We start from the raw sequence: 8,580 nt of genomic DNA, 5'->3' as shown, positions 1-8,580 counted from the left end.
GTTTGAATTCTAATAGCATAAAGACAATTCCTTCCATTGACTTAGATTCTCTATAGATGCTCTGCTATCAGTCTGACCATGGTGAACGTAGCATAGTCTGATCCTTGGTGCTCAGTGTCGGGTCATTGATGTCTGTCCGCTTCCTCTGGCCTCTCTCACTCCGCTTTGTCTGATATTGTTTCCATTTGTCTCCATCCGTACATACTGTCAAACAAATCATCAAGGTGAACCAATACCCCACTCATCCAGTTTGTCAGTCATTCTCTGATCGTTTACTTTATCACTCTGGCTGCCTCTCTGTCACTTTATCTCAGTTTGTCTTCAACCATTCATCAGCTGGACATTTGGCTTTGCTGTGATTCCACCTAATGTTTTGCTTCTGCAGATCTCTACCTTTTATGTTATTTAGTTTTAGTGTATTTGGGCTCTCTGGTGAAATGCATTTCCTGCTACGTCCACTCGAAAATTTTCTGTTCATACCAAATCAAAGTGTTTTTTTTTTGCTGCTGATCATTTCAATTAAACTTTATTCAAGTTTTGCTAACTTTTATTTTTTAGTTGGTTAGACAGTTTGTTTTTTGCCATACAAGAAACACAATAAGTCTTCTTAGGGTAATAAGACTTATTAGTTTTGCCAAAATTCAGGAAGTTAAAATATCATATTGTAATTAATCAGCAATTTTATATTAACTACAAAAAACCGTGTGCATTCAAAAAACTCAAAAAAACGGTATTGAATATTTAGCTGAGTAATGATATCAAGTTTGAAATTTTAGTTCCATGAATGCGTTTTTTTGTTTTTTTGTTTTTTTTTACTGTAGATGGTTGCTTATTTTAGAACAAAGCTAAAACTAGGACTTATGTCAGCCAATCAGAATGCTTCAAAACAACCATGACTGTTTTTCAAGATATTCAGCTTCATGTGGACTATCATCTTCCAGTGGCTAAAGTCGACTATTTAAAATACTTTTTAATAGTTTTACTTCGCACCTCTAAAAATGTGACTTGAAACATTGGTAGAAAATGTGTTCCTCTTTATGTTTGATGTTTATTGCAGTAAAGAAAGATCTCCACAACAATTTTTTCTTCAATCTGATGCTTTCACCTGCGTCATAAACCTTTACAATTCCAACATGCCAACCGACAACCTGCGCTTGAATTTACATGAAAACGCCTTTAATCGGGCTCGGAATGAATCCCTTCGGATGCCCGGTCCGTTCCATTTGTTACCCGAGTTAAGGTACATCCAAAGGCTCTTTGTATGTAAAACCGTTACTTTAAGGAGCTAAATTTCTTCAGCCACATCAGGAAGAGTGGCTATCAAATAATGTGTGCAGGCACGCAGCGGAGGCATGCATAAACAAGAGCAATACAATTTATCCAATGGCTTTTGACATACTCTGCATAAGACTTAAACAGTCTGAGAGATTTATCTGCTCTGTTTTTGTGTTTCCCTCGCTTTATATAGATGCAAATTGAGCACTGCTTGTTTTGCAGAGAGGGAAACATGCACATTCCACAGATTAAGCTCTTGCAGAACCAGAACTGTTGGTGTGCGCCAAGCACTTTCATAAGTCATACACTCGCCGGCCCACGCAATTTTTTATTTTTTTTGCAGAGCCGCTCTCACATGCCGAGCTATACCAACAGATCCAGACAGCCTGTGGTCTCATGATCATACAAACGTACACATGTCGCCCGCGCGCGCTCGCACATGCACTCATTAACGACAGAAATCAGGGCTAAATTGGTGTAGTGTGTTTAAAGAAGACTGCAGGCATGCAGTTATTGGACTTCGCTTAATTGATGGAGCCATTAGTAACACTTGTTCAGATAACATGGGAGGAATCTCAGTCTGCTCACAGTCACTCCAAGTGGGTTCATTTAGGCTTAGAGTGCAGCACATTAAGAGGAGATTACAGAACCACATGGAGCATGTTGCCTGTCCATGCCTTGCTACTGGGAGATTGATCAAGACAAACTGGGGGACTGTGACACTCAACGGGGGTAGAGACGTGGAGTCGGACAGCGTCTGATGCCTGTGTGCTTGGGAATGCAGTGTATTGCAAAAAAAAAGAAAAAAACATTGATATTTTTGAATTTCAGAGGGGATTTGATGTACAAGACCAGCAACACAAGGAACACATGACTTCAAAAGCTGAAAATCTAAACGTGATTTTCAATTTTCAGGCCCCTTTACTGTGAAACATCTTAGCAAAACCCAACACGTAAAGTTTTCTTCTGAAGTCAGATAATTTATAAACAGTACCTATTAGTGTAAATTAATCTCAATATCAATGTAGCTTTAATATGATTTAGAATTTTGAGTGTACAATGGATGGTAGATAAAGCAAATAGTGTCGTGCAAAATTATCTTTTTTTTTTAGCTTAAACTGATGTAAATCTGTTTGGATTTTTGCTTGAAGTGTTTTGTTTAATGGATTTCTATTTCTGTTAAAGCTGCAGAATGTGACCTTTATTAAAAAATATTTATGAAAAAATCAAGCTCCTCTGCTTTCTCCCAGTGCTCCCAGTACTAACCCCAGAAATATACCAGCCAGTCTAAAACAGGGTCTTAACGCTGTCAATCACTTACATGCTCACCCCCTTGTGTTTGCTCTTTGCTAAGCTACAGCTGAGTCACCGCAACATAGTCTGCCGCAAATGCTAATGCTAGGGGATTTTCTGTAACCATGTTGTTTCTCCGCCATTAGCACATGTAGCAGCGTACAGGAGGTTGATTGACAGCACTAAGACCCTCCTCCTGGCTCTGATTGGTTGTCTCTGACCGGGAATGATGCATTTTTGCAGACCACAATAGGAGCCCACAGAGGAAGTGGATGAGCTCAATTTATTATTTTTTTTCTGTCTCATGCCAACCTGCCGCGACATGGTGACAGTTTGAACAAATATGGAAAAAACACATTCTTCTGAAAGTTTTTTATTGCTGCTTTAAGCTGCACATTCCTCTCGTGTCACCTCAACTTATTATTTGACACGCCAGCATTACAGTCATAAAAATGACATCCAGAGTAATATACATTAACCAGTCTGCAAACCCTCTAAACTCAGCAGTGGCCTTACTGTTATGATTTGTGCATAATTGAATCAGATGCTGTGTTCTAAATAGTCCCTTGTTAACTTGCTGCAGTGCGTCTTACTCTCTATCCTGCTTTGGATCAGGTTTACTGCTTGTATTGACGGTTCAGCTGGACCTGTCGTAACTCTGCCTGCTTGGTGACCAGTTCTCCCAGTTGTAGTGGACGATGTGGTTGTTTTGCACAGGATATGGATTTGACACGATTCCTGTCTGTGCCGGTCCAGGATGTTCTGATGCAAAATGTTAATTGGTGTCCTTATAATTAAGCCCAAGTCCAAGGCGTTGTCAAGTTTAAACGGAAGCCAGATGCTCAGCAGTCACTCGGCTCTCACCTTGAGGGAAAATGTCATGGCTGTTTCTGCACAAAATATCCAAAGTTTCCCCTTTGATAACAGAGTAAATCTTTCATTCACCATGGCAATAAGTCTGATTTACTTCTCAAGTATGTGGGCTCCATTCATTATCACATTCATGGACAGCTCTGTGAACAAACTGGAGAGAATAATGGGGCTTTGGCTGTCACCAGAATTTCATTTTCAGTGGTTGTTTATGGGGGCAAACGTGGAGAGTCGTGCCTCTAAATGATCGAGAGCTGACAGTGTTTTCCTCTGGGCCCTGATCTCTCCCTCTTTCTGTTTAGTTCCTACTCTTCATTCCCCATCGCCCCCCCATCTTCTCCATTGTCCATATTTGACATTTTCTTCCCCTCGGCTGGACACTTTGTCCTCCTGCTCTCTGCCTCCTTCTCCTCATGCCAGTCCTCCTCCTCCCTCCTCCTCTTCGCTGCCTGGGCCCACTGTGAGTGATAAATTATTCGTGGGCATGCTCTGAGGGCCCAGGGGCTGTTCATTCCTGTACACAGAGGACTCGCATTGATCCAGCCTCTGGTTCAACTTAATTGGAAACCCAGTTACACCAGCTACAGACACACTTCCTCACACAGACCTGCAGCTTGCGCACATTGTCCATACATGCGCTTTTAGACGTGCTATGGATGACAAGTGGCAATAATAAACACGTTTGGTGCACTGGACAGGTTTCACTGTACAGTAATACAACAGTGACGAGACTGGGTGTGTAGTTATTACACATGTCAGCTGAGTTACTCAACTCACGGACATGTGCACAATTGCCAAATTTATTTATTATCTGAAGATTTAACAGCCATTTTAAATATGTTTATATTCCTAATGCATAAAAAAACAAATGCACATGCATTATATGCACACAGTTTGAAGTAAAACCGTATTGTACACACACACGCACACACACACACACACACACACACACACACACACGCCTTCATTGTAGTGCTGCATTTTTCAACAGGGCTAAAGTGGAGTAACAGTTCACAGTGGAGCAATATGGAGACCCGGGTTTATCGATTTGACTGAGACACTGACTATCATACAGCTAATAGATTACATCAGACACATCGGAGTGGCCCAGTCAATGAGGCCTGATCCTATTAACTGGGGATTTGTAAACAGTTGTGTGCTCACTGTGACGGCTGCTGTAGTGCTTTGTGAGCCTTATCGAGGGGAAGATGGCTGTAAAGGTCTGCAGGATGCTCATAGGTGCTTGCCTTCAATTTTTACAACCCATTGATCAGCCGGCCTCATCTTCTATTTATTGCTGTTGCAGTTTAGTTTTTTTGTTTGTTTGTTTGTTTGTATGTTTTCAATTGCAGTTGTTTTTGCTGTATTTAAAGCACTTTGACAGAATTAAATAATTAATGCCTGGAAGTAAGTCATGAAAAATAGTTGAAAAGAAGCAGATTCTAGATCCTCTTGTTGTCAAAAAAAAAAAACATAATTCCAGATTTAATGGTTTTTGTCTATGTTCTCTCTGGCAGACTTTCTTCTGGCCATTGGATTTTTCTAACACCTTCATCACGTTGTTGTGTATCACCCTTCCTATTCTATAGTATTAGACAATAAGAACATATCTAACAGTGACTTTCTACGCATTTGACATTGTAGCATACACAATTTGAACTCCGGACATTCAATTTTTTTTAGATGTATCAACAAATTTCACAGCAGCTGCCAAACACCTGTGAAACCCCCATGTGCGCTACTGCTACAACTTCACTATAGCTGTGATTCAAATGTTGCAGCATGAACTCAATGATGGCATAATTGCACCCAACACTGCATCAAACAGACACTTTGCTTACTTTACATTTGCAGTTATAAAAATTGAATGTGAAGCTGGTCTGTGATTGACTGGCGACTGGTCCAGGATGTCTCTTACCTCCCCCCCAATGATGGCCTCCCTAAACCCCCACCCTCCACTCCCAGCTACCCTGCAAGTAATGATAATGACTCATTGCTTTGGTGACAACAGATAGTGGAAGCGGAGTAGTTGAAGAGAGATATCAACGTTGCTGTGCGAGTGCATATTTGCATAAAACACGGCAACAAACAAATGTCTGAGCAATCACTTCGCTCAGAGCTCTGTTGAAATAGTTCATCCCGGGCCTGGTGTCGAGGTCATGCTCTTTGCAAAGAAAATCACACAACTTCCGTTGCACGTCAAGGTCAATGAGAGCCAAATGGGGCACTTTGGATGACCAATTGGGGGGGCGGTCAATTTGGGGAATAAACCAGTTTCATTACAAAAAAGTAACACACCCGGTCATTACCCAGCAGAACGATTGATTGATTTCCAAACAAAAGCACCACAAATATCCAAAGGATTACACTGGACTCTTTTCTCTCTTTGCATATTTTGCTTTATTTCGGTTCATCTTATCCTAATCCTATTCCTAACACTTGTATAGGATTTGTTTATATCACAATTTAAAAAAATGAAGTAAATCACAGCAGAACACTGTGATTTCCACCCCATTGATCACCAGCATACATTAAGTTTTCAAGATTGTAGTGAGTCGAATCATGACAGGACTTCATATTTTATAAAATCTCCTTCATATTAATGTATAAGACTTGTTACCAGTCATTACAAATGCTTATGTTAGTTTCTGCTGCCGATAGCGACACAAGCAGCTTTTGGGTTTAGGGGATGATTACTTTTTCATGTAGGCTTCGGTTGGTTTGGATACTTTTATTTCCCATCCAATGTTTTGTATTCTTTTCCTGACATTTCAATTTGATCTGAGACATTTAAACGTGACCAGAAAGCAGAAAGAAAAAAATCTTTGAGAAGGAAAATACTTTTTCCCAGCACTGGGAATTGTGAATGACTTTTCTTTAAAAAGACAAAAATGTTTCTTCACAAACACAGCAGCAGTTTGTTTTTGTTTTTTTTATAAATGTTTTCATATTCAAATAAGATGCCACAAGTAATCAAAGTTGAGTTCTCGAGTCACGTCAACGGCAGTAAATAATTAAAGCCATATATCCTTTCGTCTCACTACAGTGTTTTTTGTCAAACGAGGACCTTTTGTAAAAAGAAAAGAAAAAACTCCGCTAATGGTTCAGTTCAACCAGAGTCCATTACAGCATAAGTAATTCTTCTGTTTAACCAGCACTCCGGTAAATGCTGGTTGTGGAGTTTTCAGATTAATTTTGCGGTCTGAACCTATTCACATGTCCCTTCAGGGGTTGTGCTGCAAAGAGGAGAGAGAACTCTGAGCGAGCGAGTCGGATAGCTACGTTCTCAGCCAACAGTGTGCTTTTAAGAGCAAAACGACTTCTCCAAAATAAATAGATCTGTGTCACTGACTGCCAGGAGAGAGAAAAGCCCTCGGTTCAATAATTAATTCCTGAGTCGAGGGTTTTGGAGTGCCACTGATTGGGCTGATTTTTTATTTTTTTATTTTTTTCTAATTCTGTTATGATACAAAGGAGGCCGTTTGAAGTAATTTGTCCCAGAGAGAGCGGCTCGGAATACCATACATGCTTTGATTTAGCAAAGCAAATTTAATTTTGTTTGCTTTATGCAAACCAGCCGGGGCCGCGGGGCTTTCTCTGATTCCACCAGAGGGGTGATGGTGGTGGTGCTGCTTACGATAGAGGTGGGGGAGTGCACACAACAGAATCACGCTGCTTGCCGCTAATATACAACACGCGGCGCGCGCATGCATGCACGTAGCCGCGCGCAGCGAGCAGCAACAGTTCAAAAGTACAAAGCTTATTCCCCCCTCATACACACGCACACTCTACGATCCCTTTGAAATCAAAGCTTAAAATAATTGTTGGTGCTTTGTGTTTTGTTTCGTTCCATCCATCTATTATTAGAGTTACTGGTATTATTCCTATCATGTTGTTTTAGTTGCCTGTTCTTGCTTCTTGCTGGGGTTTTGTTTTATTCTCCTAATGAAAGCTTCTCTCCTCACTTTTGTTCTGCTTCGTTTTCTTTTTTCTTTTTTTTTTTTTCTTTCTCCAAATACGTGAATGGAATCTGCATGTTTATGTCTGTGCTTGGTACGTTCTGAAATGTCTAACAGAATAATGAAGAGGGTACTTGTTATTTTGTTCTTTTGACAAGGTCTTTTCTTCACATCTGATTAGAAAGTTTTGCCACTGAAAAAAAAACTGTGAACGAGCGCATATGTAGAGGAAGTTGTATATGTCACTTTCTGGCTTTAAAAATCATTCCTACCACTTCAACTTTTATACATTTTCTCATGTACTTCAGTGTATTTCATTGAGACTTTTTGGGATGAAAAGGGGAAAAAAGGAAAAATGGTACATTGGTTTTGTTTTTTGTTCTTTCTGTAAATTATTATGATTCCCAGCTTGAATCATGTTGTGGGATGATTTTTCCCCCCTTCAGAGACGGGAAAAATGGCTAATAGGAAGATTGATGGTATTTAATACTGAACAAGTCTGGAGGAAAAGGCTGCAAAAGAGTTGATTCTGTGTTGAAAGTTGACCTTTCCTCAGAACAATAACCTTAAACAAGCGGCCAGAGCTACAACACAATGGTTTAGGTCAAAGCTACCTTGATCTAAACCATTGTAGCATAACCAAAGCTACAACCCTCTGTTCTGGAGGTTTGCTTTGTACAGAGAGGCTGTACCTTTAACTGTTGAGAAATTATGGACTCTGTTGAAGTTTTAAACATTTGGATCTGATTTTACCCAATCGCTAACATTTGGCAGTGACGTATGCAATGCTTCAGCTCGACCATGAAAGGAGCTATGCGACGAAGCCTACTGGAAAATTTGTGCGCTGTAAACAACCATCCTCCACTGCAAAGAGAGAAGTGCTGAGTAGAAAGACATCTTTTCCAGCAATGAAGTGACTTTGGATCAATATTTGTAAGCGTTGTCCAAACAGACTGAATGACTTTATCTTCCTCTGCTGCCATTGCTAAAACTACAGGGAGACTACGATTCTAAAACAGGGTCACAATCGACATCACAACTCTTCCTCGTGTTCGCTGATTGACCCAGTTGAAATTCTGCTAGAGAAATCGAGCTCCATGTGAGAAACTCCATAACAAGCACTGAAGGGAGATGAGAATTAAGTAGAATTTCATAGGAAGGCAACAGCCAGGCTGAATCAAAG

The 8,580-nt window shown here is 40.3% G+C and overlaps 1 protein-coding gene across 4 annotated transcripts in view; it reads left to right on the top strand.

The window, feature by feature from the left end:
* Positions 1–8,580, top strand: part of LOC103151010 (proprotein convertase subtilisin/kexin type 4-like) — a 215,007-nt gene that overhangs the window by 120,923 nt on the left and 85,504 nt on the right. The gene's annotated exons all lie outside the window — the stretch shown is intronic.

The sequence above is a fragment of the Poecilia formosa genome, unplaced genomic scaffold (assembly GCF_000485575.1).
Source record: "Poecilia formosa unplaced genomic scaffold, Poecilia_formosa-5.1.2 Scaffold0, whole genome shotgun sequence".
Taxonomy (NCBI): Eukaryota; Metazoa; Chordata; class Actinopteri; order Cyprinodontiformes; family Poeciliidae; genus Poecilia; species Poecilia formosa.
The sequence above is the reverse complement of the archived record's forward strand: the minus strand, read 5'-3'. Positions and strand labels throughout refer to the sequence as shown.